This window comes from Chrysemys picta, chromosome 4 (assembly GCF_011386835.1).
Source record: "Chrysemys picta bellii isolate R12L10 chromosome 4, ASM1138683v2, whole genome shotgun sequence".
In the NCBI taxonomy this organism is placed as follows: Eukaryota; Metazoa; Chordata; order Testudines; family Emydidae; genus Chrysemys; species Chrysemys picta.
In genome coordinates this window covers 56,340,633-56,352,873 of record NC_088794.1, presented here as the reverse complement: position 1 = coordinate 56,352,873, position 12,241 = coordinate 56,340,633, and the positions used below count along the sequence as shown (strand labels likewise).

At 57.6% G+C, this 12,241-nt stretch overlaps 1 protein-coding gene across 9 annotated transcripts in view; it reads right to left on the bottom strand.

Moving 5' to 3' along the window:
• NAV1 (neuron navigator 1) overlaps nucleotides 1-11,602 on the bottom strand; it is a 286,936-nt gene extending 275,334 nt beyond the window's left edge. For all 9 annotated transcript variants that reach the window (XR_010600984.1, XR_010600985.1, XM_065594971.1 and 6 more), the window contains exons 1-2: nucleotides 11,458-11,602; nucleotides 9,513-10,448 (exon numbers count right to left, since the gene is read on the bottom strand). The gene's annotated coding sequence lies outside the window, so the exon portion shown is untranslated. The remainder of the gene's footprint in view (nucleotides 1-9,512; nucleotides 10,449-11,457) is intronic.
• Between the last annotated feature and the right edge of the window lie 639 nt (nucleotides 11,603-12,241).

The following is a 12,241-nucleotide window of genomic DNA, read 5'->3' as shown; positions in this document are numbered from 1 at the left end:
CCCCTTCTATCCCGCACTGCCCCGGCCTCCCTGAGTGGGAGGTGCTGTGCTTTGTGGGAGTTCCCATGAACACTTGTGACCATTAGTGGGTTCTGGATGGCACACTGATTCTTGGGAAAGTATTAAATTCAGAGGCTTGGACACATAGTGCCTGTAGTCAGCACACTTCTCAAGGGACTGAAGGTGTGTTAGAAATGCCAGGTGATTCTCTGTGCCTGCCCAAATCCCCTCTGCAGTTAGAACTGGACAGGGTAGCAATTATTCTTCCTTTTCTGTCCTGATGTGTGCAGCATTGCTGTGCATTAGTGCGCTGCTGTTGCTTCACCCCAGAGATGGCTGCATTTGAGTGCTCCTCACTCCCCGCTTTGGGGCCCAATCTTGTCCCTTTAAAATCACTGGCACAATGCACGTTGGCTCCGTGGGAAGCGATATCAGACCTTTGTCCATAATCAGAGGAGTCCAATATCCTCTGTGACAGAGCCTCTGCATGTGGGATTTTCAGCCTATCCAAAGCACGAAGTGCTGTAAATCTTGCTGGAATGCCTAATCACCATGCGAAATTTCCAGCAGAATCTTTGGGACCTAAAATTTCAGATCAGTATCCTGACTTCTGGACACGTAACTGTTACATGGGTGGGAGTCCCCAGGGAGTGCCATTACAGATGGTCTCGCGCCATCTGTTTTTCTAAATGCAAGTTAGATCTTGGAGAAATGCTTACTGCTAGATGCGGTGCAGTTCTTTTTAGAAGAGGCCAAGTAGATCCCAATGCTGTGTGCAGATCTCCAGACAGGTCTGCCTCATCACTGACTGAGAATCATCCTTTGCCACAGCTGCTGCCCACAGGTTATCCCCATGCAAACCAGGCAACGCTGTCGAGTGCCAAAACTTTACATGGTGCCACAGCATGATCTTCAGCTTCAAGAGTATAAGCCTCTCTGCTTCTTGTTCCATTAGGCTAGGTCCACTAAACACTCCCTTGGGTCACCCAGACTTGATCTCAGCTGGTCTCTGAGAGACTCCAGCTGCAAGTCCCTGGCTCTTTTGACAGTTTTCTATATTGATCAGAGTAAAATCATTTGGCTCTGAATGCACGTACCATGGAAATTAAATTCAAATAGTCCCCTGGAATGGCCCATCAAACCCGTACGGGATCCCATCACAGCCACTGATGCTCCGGGGAAGTCAAGGACCAGTCTATAATGCACCCAGCCAATTCCAAACTGGTGTTTGAGGAGGGGAGGGGAATGCTCATTAACAGGCCACAGGTGGGAGGACACTGGCCAGGAAGGGGATGTTGAGGCACTTGCCCTTTCATCCCGGTTGCCAGGTGGCCTCTGGTGCCAGAGAGAGGAGTTCTGGGGCCAGCTGCAGGGGCAGTGGCTGCACCGGTGTCCAGCTGGCAGTGTGCCCTGTGCGGTCACCATCCCTGTGTTTGTTCCGTGGGACAGAGAGCCACATGGCAACACCAAGTCCCCACAAAGATGGCCATCTGGACCAGGCACGCTACATCCTCAGGTGCTGCCACACCACCTCGTCCCATCCCGGCCAAGACACAGGGCAGACCATGGAGTTTGGGGCTGCCCCCCCCCCAGTCTGGGGGTGGGTGGCAACCACAGGCCACTATTCCTCACTCACACATCTGCTCTATGTCCTATGGAACTGTGAGGGAGATGTCATCCCAGCACCTCAGAGAGCTGGGATCAGCTCCCTACCAGGCCACAATCTCCTGGGCTCCAATACAGGAACCTGGCTGGATAGACACAGGTGGGGAAAAGTGGGCTCCAGGTTAAATTACTTAGCTACTCAGCTGCTGCTGCTTCCCCTTCTGGCTGGTCTGACCCAGGATAGCTACCCAGCTTTTCCGAGCAAATCCATAAATAAACACCCTGCGCAGCCTCTGCTCTCCGGACCGAGCTGCAGCCCAGCAGGAGTAGCTGGCAGCGGGCAGCCTGGCTTCCAAACCCTTCTTCACATGGTTTGATTCCTCCAAGGCAAAGGAAATTGACCTGCAGCCCAAGCTTTGCTGACACCCTGGGCTCCATGGGCGTGGGGCTGTAACTGAAGGGGAAGGGCCAGCCTGGAGTTTCAGTGAGATACCAGCTCCTTCTACCGAGCGAGTCCGAAACTGCACCCAAAATACAAACAAAGGCCTGGCTGGTTCTGATTCCCTCCTTAATATCCCTACCTAATGAATGCAAATGAACAGCGGGAGTGGCCATTTCACAGGCCACTCTGCTGGCACCATTCCCTCCAATGCCTCTTCAGTGCAGCTAGCCAGGTCGCCGCCTCCTGGCACCGAGTCCCCACCTGTGTCCCCGCTGCTCCGGTGGGAGATGCGTGGCCGGATAGACACAATACACTGAGCCCCACGTGCCGCTGCGGGGGATGGAGTCCAACCCTAGGAGGTTTCATTCATCAGTTCCTGATCAGTGCCCGGCTGGACTTCCCAGCAGCTTGGGCCTGGGTGTGGGAACTCCAGGGCCTGCTCCTAATTTTTTATACCAGTTTATACCCTGACTCCTGGGTCCATGCATTGTAAATCTCATACTTTGCTTCTCCCCGAAACAGAGCTCAGAGGTTGTGGCTCCAACACACTCCGGCCAAGCCCCCAAGGCAATGAGATCCATGTGGCCTCTGAACAGCCTTCCCGAGGGAAGGGGTGGGAGCCCATAACTGGGGCTTTGTTAAACCAGACACCGCCAAGCACTAGGAAACTCCCCTGCCCTGGGGAGTGGCCAGGCTGAGAACTTACAGGCACTTTCCACCACTAACCCCTCTGGAAAATACCAGAACATTGACCAGTCCTGGTTCAGAGCACAGAGCCATTGGCACTCTTACTGTGCAATGCTCTAGGATTTTTAATCAGGGCAATTCCTGTGGCAGTCCCCTGGAAGGAGATTCCCTTTGGGTGCACTGAGGCCCCTCTCCTGCCCATGGCATTCTGGGATACCGGCTGGCTTTTATGTTACGTTCTTATGTTACAGTGAGCAAATCAGCAGGGAGGTTGCATTTCCTTCTGCTAATGCAGGATCCATTAGCTATTTATGTGCCGGCTGCAGTGCTCTCTGGGAAATCTCCCACTGCTACCACCACTGGTTTGACCCTACCTGTGGTCTCAGCAATAGTGCAGACAGGGCTCCGGAGGTGGCTGGATTTGTTACTTGACCACTCTCCACGCCTGCTGTGAAACTGAAGCCTTTTGGTCCAGGGGCTGTTAGCACGACAAACCACCTCCCATACTCGAGGCGTGCTCCCTGGGCGCTGCAGAGACAGAATGCTTAGCCCCTGGTAGGGAAGGAGCAAACCTATGGCTGTGATGTCCATCTCTGCAGCTCCCATGTCCCTGTCTGGGTCTCCTGTAGTGTACCCAGTGCTTAATTTGTAATGAAAGAGGTGCTGGGGCTCAAGCCATTTTTTTTTATATTCATAACTGATGCAGTAAGCCCAGAGGTGCCTGGGCTCTGACCTGCCAGGCCCAGAGGTGCCGGGGCTCTGACCTGCCAAGCCTAGAAGTGCCGGGGCTCGGCCCTGGCACAAATCAAGCACTGCTGTACCACAAAGATCCCATGAAGCTGCTCAAGTTTAGGACAGCGTGCATCCAGCTGCAGAGAAAGTGGGGAGTCGGCACCCCCCAGTGGCCATAGCGTTGTGGCGGTGGGGAGTGCATGCAGCCCCGCGACAGGCTGGCGGGAGCTGCAGCAAAACCACACAGCTCCTTTGATCTGTGAACCAAAGCGCTGGCAACTCCCATCCCAAGGCCAGTGGCGCAGTACCTGCAGAGAGAGGTTCCGTGTGACTGACACGCAGCTCGGGAACAAATTACAGTGCAGACCCAGCACCCCCCATCCCGAGGCCCTGGAGTGGGACTGGAAGAATGGGCCAGGCTGAGCAAGGGGCTGGGCAAGATCTGTCTGGTTCCAGCCCTTCACGACCCTACCTTCCCTGGGGGATGGTCCAACAAGCTGTTACTCCTGTTTTTAAAGAGCCCTCCCCAGAGCGGGTGAGGATCGTATGTCACCCACTCCCCACTTTCTCTCTCGACGGGTGCCATCTGGCCTGGCACTCACAGCTTCAACCCGTGGCCGGAAACACCTTTTTCCTGTCCGCTGGGCTGCAGCGCAGGGCTGGAGCAGGAAAAACTTTGTATCTCAGCAGGTTATTTATAACCCATCTCCCAGCGATCGGGGCCTGCTCCTCTGACACTGCCAGGCCAGAATTAGACACGCTGACCCAGCGAAACGCTGCTTTTGTCCTAGGCCAGGCCCCGCTAGCCAGGCGCAGCCGCTCCCTGACACAGCACTGAGACCGGCTGGGGCCAGGAATCACCTGTGTGTGCAGCGTCACGGTAACAGAAGCCGTCTAACGTGCAGTCATATGCCTGTGGGCCCCATTCACCCCGGGAACACTGGGGATTTCAGCAGGGTCACACCAGGGACACGTCGATCGCTGTGCTTGGGCTCCTCCTCCTCCTCTATTTCCAGGTATTCCTTCTGCTCTGGTCCCCCTGCGCTCCCTCTGCCCCCTTCTTCAATTTCCCCATCCCCTGGCCCCTCTCTGCTCTGATCCCCAGTTCCTCTGCATCCTGATCCCCTTCCACCCTGTCCCGATCCTGCCTCCCCTCCTGCTCTGGTGCCCTCTGCCCTGGCCTGGCAGGTGCAGCTAGCGGCAGCGCCTTGGGGGCTAGGCCCACACAGAGATGCTGTTTGCCCCGCAGGAGCCTGCCTGGCTCATGGGAACCCCGTTTCCCCTCCAGGACAGGCTGAATGCCACGTTCCCCTTCCTGTTCCCAGGCCAGTGGAAACATCACCAACACCGCGGCTCCCACGCCCCTGCTTTGGCTGGATTGTGTCTTTTGAGGCTGCTGTTGAGCTCCTGGACCTATCTCTAGGCTCAAGCTCTCAAGGCTTTAAGCTCCAGTGGTCCCAGGTTCGATCCCTGAGACGACTCAGCCAGGCACCCTCGTAGCTTTGCTACAGCCCTAGGCTGGGCCTGGCCTGGCAGCCACCACAACGGAGCAGACCCTGCACTACCTGCAGCCTTGAACCCCAAAGGCGGATCTCCTCACCCCCATACAGCCCCCCCACCTTTGCAAGTTCCCGCGTTGCCAGACCAACTCCCAGCAGCCCACGTGAGATCCCGCCACATCTTGCTTTTTGTTTCTGCCCATGTTGCCTCTGGCATGTTCTTTTCCAATCCTCCTCTGCACCCCCATCCCTAGCCGATACCCTCCCCCACCTTCACACCCTGTCTTCCAGGTGCCTGAGCAATTCTGGCCATTTCTACACAGCACTGAACACCTGGGGCTGTTCAGGAGCAGAGGTGGCTCCCAGATGACCACATGATCAGTGACTCTGTCCTCGTCCTGCCCCATCGCCTCCCACATCTCCTGTCATTCTCGTGGCCTGTAAGCTGTCTGGGGCAGGGACTCCATCGGGCCGTGCACCTCTGCAGCACTACGTAGGGAGCAATAGCGGTGCTGTCTCCTATAGGGGCATCTGCTGCCCAATTTATGCAAGGAAATATTTATTTTACGCGGTGCATAACTGGCCTGAGGAACTCACTGCCACTGGATACCACTGAGGCCAAGAGCCCTGGAGGAGTCAAAGAGGGATTGATAATGAGAACAGACCCAGCTACATTATGGGTTAAAAGATAGGGCTATAACTCTCCTGCTTCAGGGCCTGAGCCACCCTCTAACTGACGGTGTCAGGAAGAAACTCCTCTCTGAGCAGGTTGTTCCTTAATTGTCCATGGCGGGGCAAGTCCTTGCACCTTCCTCTGAAGCAGCTGGTGCCGGGCACTGTCAGAGCCAGGATACTGGCTTAGATGGCCTCTGGTCTGATCTGGGCTGGCCAGGCCTGAGTTCTGGGTCCGGTCTGCTCTGCTAGTAAAGTTTGCAGAGAACCAGGCCTGAAAATAAAGGCCTAGACCAACCAAGGAAAGTCTCCAGCTCAGACAGGATGTGTGGCACCAGAACACGCCCACTGCATTCCGGAGCATCAGCCCTTGTCCTGCCGCCAGGCCGGGCATTAGCCACACGCCCAGCCTTTCTGCCCCCCAACACACTGTTCTGCTCCCACTCATGGGTAGCCCCACTGTGGTGAGATGCAGCTGGAATGCACCGCAGGCCCCAGCCAGATGGGGCGGGAGGAGCCGAGCAGTTGGCTCAGCCCAGAGCTCTTCTGGCCGAGTCTTGAGCGGACTGGAGGCCTCCGAGGGCTTAGAGTGAGTTCTGCAGGAAGCTCAGACCCTCGTCTTCCGGGCGCCTTGGCACCTGCGTGGCAATGCTGATCCCGGCAGCTGAGAGGCCTGCTCCTTCACCCAGCAATCAGGGTAAGGGTCTGTCCCCCTGGCCCTGCTCAGCTGGGCCTCTGGGGATGGGGCGGGGGGGAACTGAGGCACCTTGTAGCTTGGGTGTTCCCTTCCTTTGTCATGACTTGGTGCCCGGCCTCCTGCCCCTGCGGCCCACCCGCTCTGCTCCTGCTGCCCAGTGTGTCTGCCAGGCGGGCGGCAACACATCAGCAGTACAGCTGGAAGGGGAGCCCAGGTCTCTGCCTCCCTGGCTCGAGCCACTGGGCCAGGGCACTGCACAGGTGGAAGCTGATCTCTCAAGATCTTGCAAAACACACAACCACCCCATGGTGCTGCTGCAGATCCAGGGCCTGGGCCTGACTCCGGGGGGCTGGGGGATCTCAGTGCAGGAGGAGGGGGCCAACAAGCTCTCCATTCCTTGAGAGGCTCTGTAGTCTGGTGTCATCCCCTATAGTGTATCCAGTTACTCAGCATTCTGGTAAATGACTCAGCCCAGCAGAGCGCTGTAACCTGAGAGAGCCATTCCCAGCGTCCCCCCCAAAACAGCAGCTCCCCACCAGTCAGCGTCCCTGAGATCACCCAGAGTGACACACCGAGAGCAGCCGGGATTCCATGTGGGGGGGAAATGATTTCTGGCCTCAGTTTCCCCAGATGTAAGATGGGGTGATAATTTGGGCCGCACCCCAGCACAGGGGGAGGGGGGTATATGGGCGAACATGGGTGGCAGTGAGGTGGCATTAAGAGTGCCCTTCTGGTGTGGAGGGCGTCCTGTTAACCTAGGCATCAGCCAGCAGCAGGAGGGAGGGTGGGCTTGTGGGCGAGGCGCTAGGCAGGTCTGGCTGAGCCCGTGTTATAGGGATGGAGCCATGCAAAGACCTGGGTGGAGAGTATCAGTGCAGAGGCATTACATTGCTGGGGTTGGATGGGTGATGTGGTTTGGGTGTTTGGTCTCTGGGTATTGTCTAGCTCTGTCCCAGACAGTGCAAGAGAGGTGCAATCCCCACTGACATCCTCGCCCCGACTCGTCTGGGGTCGGTGGCACGCCGGGAGCTCCCTTGGTTTAACACCAGACGGCATTAAAGGAAGCTAAAGTCCACGTGCCCCTTTCCTGCTTAGCCACATGCAATCGCTGTGGCTGCCCGGGGGTGAATGGAAGGGGGAGGCATCCAGCATCCAGACAATCTCTGTATTCAAACGAAGGCCGCACTATGAGAGGGTGTGAGCACCCCTGGCACCCCACGTCTCTCCCATCAGGCATGCCAGGGCGTTAATAATCCCACATCTGGAACTTACAGGGCATTTGGCTCACAGGCTCTGCCTGGAGTCTCAGGGGTGGTGCACGGTGCAGACTAGACCTCCAGATCCAAATGCCCCAGGGGTACCAGAAATACGTCTCCAGAGCAAACATCCAAACAAAGCGCCTCGCCTTGGTAAGCACAGGGGGAACAAACGGTAACAAGCCGATGGGAATGTCCCCCAATGTTAACATCTGCAGACACGTGACAAGCAAACCACGGCAGCAGCGATACGGATCACATGCCGGATGGGCAGCAAAGGGCGCTCCCAGCAGGCCGAGCAGAACGGCAATGTAATGCCCACCCACGAGCTGGCACTCAGTGAGCAGGAACAGCTTGTGCCCTGGCAGCGCTTTTCTCCCGAGACCTCCACGCGCTTTGCAAACACACAGGCGCTGAACCTCCCGACCCCTTCTGGCAGGAGGGCACGCTCCATAGCTGTGCCTGCATTTTACAGGTGGGGGAATTGGGCATGGAAAGGCTTGGGCCAACATTTTCAGAAGTGGCCAGTGATTTGGGGTGCCTCTATTTCTGCATAGCCAACCTGCAACACCTTCAGAGTGGCTAGGGTACTGGACTGCGATTTGGAAGAGCTGGGATCTTTACTGCTGTGACCGTGAGTCACTGCCTTCTCTGTGCCTCAGTTTCCCCTGGCCTGTCTTGGATTGTACAATCCTATTTGGATTGTAAGCTCTTTGGGGCAGGGACCGTCTCTCTCTCGGGGCAGTGCCCAGCATGATGAGGCCCTGATCCCTGCCTTAGGGTGTGAGTCTAAGACAAATAATTAATAATTGAAAATTTTTGCCTAAAAGACTTGACCAAGGTCACAGAGCAGGTGAGTGGCAGAACCCAGGAGTCCTGCCTCTCCCAGTCTCCTGCTGAAGCACACTGCCTCCCTGGTGATCACGACTAGCCTTGCTCTCCAATCTGCCTCAGCTTCCTCGGGACTAAGAACACCACTTCCTGAGTCCAGTTCTCACTTCCTTCCGTGAAAATCCCCTTCCCTGCCTGCCAGGCTTACTCCCCAGCACATCCCTGCCCGTAGTGAATGATCGCCCGTGGCGTACCAGGGGCACGGCCTGCCCAATCGGGAACACACACTGCAGAGTCCCATAGTGACACCGGGAACCTCCACAGTGAGCCAGGCTGTGGGGCTGCCTCCCCGTGCCACACCCTGCCAGCCGGAGCCCGGGAAACGCCCTGCCTGGAGAGACACTGGGAGCCGCAGGGCTTGGGAAGTTTCTCACTGCTCACGTCCCGTCGCGCGTTCACCCTGGGGATCCCCACGTCCCAGACACAGCATGTGCCTTGGGCAAGATCGTCCCCAGGCCCTGCCGGGAAGGCAGACGGGAGGGGCCAGGTCGAAGTGGGGAGAGGAGAGCTGCGTGGGCACGAGGCCTACTCCGCCCTGGGGCAGGGGGCTTCCCACCTGGTGACAGAACCACGTGGCTGGCTCTGCATCAGGGCACACGGGGGCTCTCGGTAGGGCTGGGCAGTCACTCAGAAAGACTCTACCCCCACTGACAGCCGAGTGACTCCAATGGAGCTCTGCTGGATTCACACTGCAGCCCCTGTGAACGGGCTGGCCCCTGGCCTTTCGCCACCGGAGTCCTGTGCTCCCCTCTGGGCCACCCCGCCTGCCGGAGGGGCAAGGTGTGGGCAGGGGGTGGCCCAGAGGGCAGTGCCAGCAGGAACGTTCTGTACGGCACAGAGCTCCTCCCCTGTCACCTCCGGGCAGATGTAAACCCAGGCTGCAGGGGCTTCCCCCGACCCTCCCAACATCCCATCGGGACCTCCCTGCCCCCGCTTGCCCCCCTGGGCGCCAGTGCCGCCAGACCAGCAGCGGAAAATCAAACCCAGGCAACCTCCTGGCTTCGAAGGGCAGCCAGCGCCACGGCACTCACCGTGCGATACCCCAGTCACCGTCGCATCCTCACGCCAACCGGAGACAGCCGTTCATCATCGGTTCCCCCCGAAAGCGCCTCCCGGGGCTCCCTGTCTCGCTGCCAGACCCGCGGCATGGAGGCCGTGGGGAGGGAGCCCCACGCGCTGCTCACAGCCTCTCAGCTCCAGCTGGTGACTAAGGAAACTGCCGGCTTTGGCTTTCACTTCACAATGGGAACAACAGCAGCATCCTGAACAAAGTGTCTGTCCCCCCGGGACCGTCGGCGGGGAGGGGGAGTCACGTGGGCCCGTGCCCCTCAGGCACACGCCAGCTCTTTATGCTGCTGGCTGAGGGGAGGGTGCCAGGTGGCTGTTGTGACGCCACACACACACACTGTCTATACACACACACACACACACACACACACACACACACAGTCTATACACACACACGCGCACTCAGAATTTCTGATGCTGCTTGCTCGGTGCCAGCTTACCCCACACGTGGGTGTGGGCGGACGCGTCCGGTTCATTGCCAGACTCTCTCATTGCAGAGGTCTCCGCCAGCGCTCGCTAACCCTTTCCTTCCCAAGCCTGCCTCTGGAGAGAGCCGTCGCAGACGCTGACCCTGCCAAGCCTTGCTCCCGGCTCTGTCCAGAGCAGGCAGGAAATCTCTCCAGTTGTTCGCTTCCTTCAGTTAAGGGCGACCCCGCCAATTGTCTTTCAGCGCAGGGTGTGTGGCCTAGTTAACAGGGCCTGGGGCCAGAGCAGCCAGGATGTCCTGGGTTCTGGGGCACTCTCTGAGAGGGAAGCATGGCCTAGTGCTTAGCGCAGGGCTCTGGGAGGGGAGTGTTTAGAAGAGGGTGGTGGGAAGCAGGACTCCTGGGGTCTGTTCCTGGCTCTGCCATCGACTCATTCAGTGGCCTTCGTCAAGTCCCTTCTCCTGGCATTGCCAGCTGCAAACAGTCCAAAAAAAAAAATCATGAGTGAAACACCCCAGAGAATCAGGAGATGAAATGTGCATTAGAGCTGTCTGTCTACAAAAAAAAAAAAAAAGAGGGAGAGCGATAGCTCAATGGTTAGTGCATTGGCCTGCTAAACGCAGGGCTGTGAGCTCAATCCTTGAGGAGGCCATTTAGGGATCAGGGGCAAAAATCTGTCTGGGGATTGGTCCTGCCCTGAGCAGGGGGTTAGACTTGATGACCTCCTGAGGTCCCTTCCAACCCTGAGATTCTATGATCATTTTTAACAGCTGCCTGCTGATTTTGCACCACCTCATCCCCCATGCCTCACCAGTGTGCAGGCGACAGTCACTCATGTGTCCCCGACTCACTTCTCCACTGTGGGTGTGACAACCACAGCATCAGCAGCTCTCACAAATCCCTCAGGGGAAGGGATTTTGTGTCCCCTGCTGCAGGAGCACTCCCTAGTGAGCCCAACTGGGATCAAGACCCTATTGTGCTTGGTGCTGTACGGACACAGAGCAGGAGAAAGGGCCCTGCCCCGAAGAGCCAACAGCCTAGTGAAAACCTGGCAGTGGGCCTGGGACGAGGAAGCTGGAACTGAGACCCACCAAACTTATCCCATCTAGGAGCCTCGGAAACAGCTTTAGTCCCTGCTGCTTCACAGGAGTGCCCTACAAGCCAAGGTAGCTTGGCTAATGACAAGCTGGGGCGACCAGTCCCCATCAGTGCCAAAACGACACCGATGCTTCTTTTATTAAAGCCAGCCCTGCCCTTCTTGTAGGGTAACCCTCTCTGCTCCATCTCAAACTCTCTCTCTCTCTCTTGCAGGCACACCCTCTTCTTAAAGGGACAGCTCCCAGTAACTGAGCACACCAAGTAAAAATGCAGCTGTAATGAAAACAGTGGCACCAGAGCCCAATTCACTAGAAAATAATTTGCAACATGGAACCATTGCAACGACAGTCCCCGGGCCCGTACGCCAACCGGGCCTCAGGCTCACCTCGATGGCACGTCTCAGTTTGTCTGTCACACGATCGCTTTGGAACGCTGCATTCGATTGGGTCCAGATTTCCAGGGAATGTTCTGGGCTCCGATGGACAGAACCCTGTCGATTCTGGAGACCATCGGAAAACGTGAAACGCCCGATTCTTGCCAAACCGGCCCAGGCAGGCGGAGCAATTGCTCTGGTGCCCCCTGCTGCCACCCAGGCATCTCACCAGCTGTTTAACAAGCTGCCCTTTCTCTCATCGCGCGTACGGCCCCGCTTGCTTATGCAACCCCATGTGCATCATTGCCAGCCCTGGGAATTTCTCCACCAGCGACGGGGTTTTGGCCACAGCTAGGCCTGTCCAGGAAGGAGGCCATAAGCTCCAGCAAATGTCAGCCCTGCCTGGGGGGAAAGGCCCCCCTGACTAGCTTCTTTCCCCACTGCCCCACCCACCAAAGAAGAACAGCCAATCAGAGCACTCCCCCCCCCCCCGCTCCTCCAGGAGCCAACACAGTTCTCACAAAAGCTCAACGGCCAAAGGTGGCTCCCCTCCCCTGCGCAATAGGCTGGTTCCTCTGCTCTGCCCCCTCCCTCCCTGCAACACCCAGCCTGGGGAGGGGGAGAGGAGACCCCTACAGTAGCCCTCCCGGGCCTGGGAGAGGGGGGTGAAGAGACCCAGGAGGAGCAGAGGTGAGGCTGGCAGAGGTGGGGGAAGAACAGATGGAGAGGCACAACTGAGGGGGGCTGGTGGGGGACTGAATTAACTGCTGGGCAGGGGGAAAGGGGGGGGTGAGAG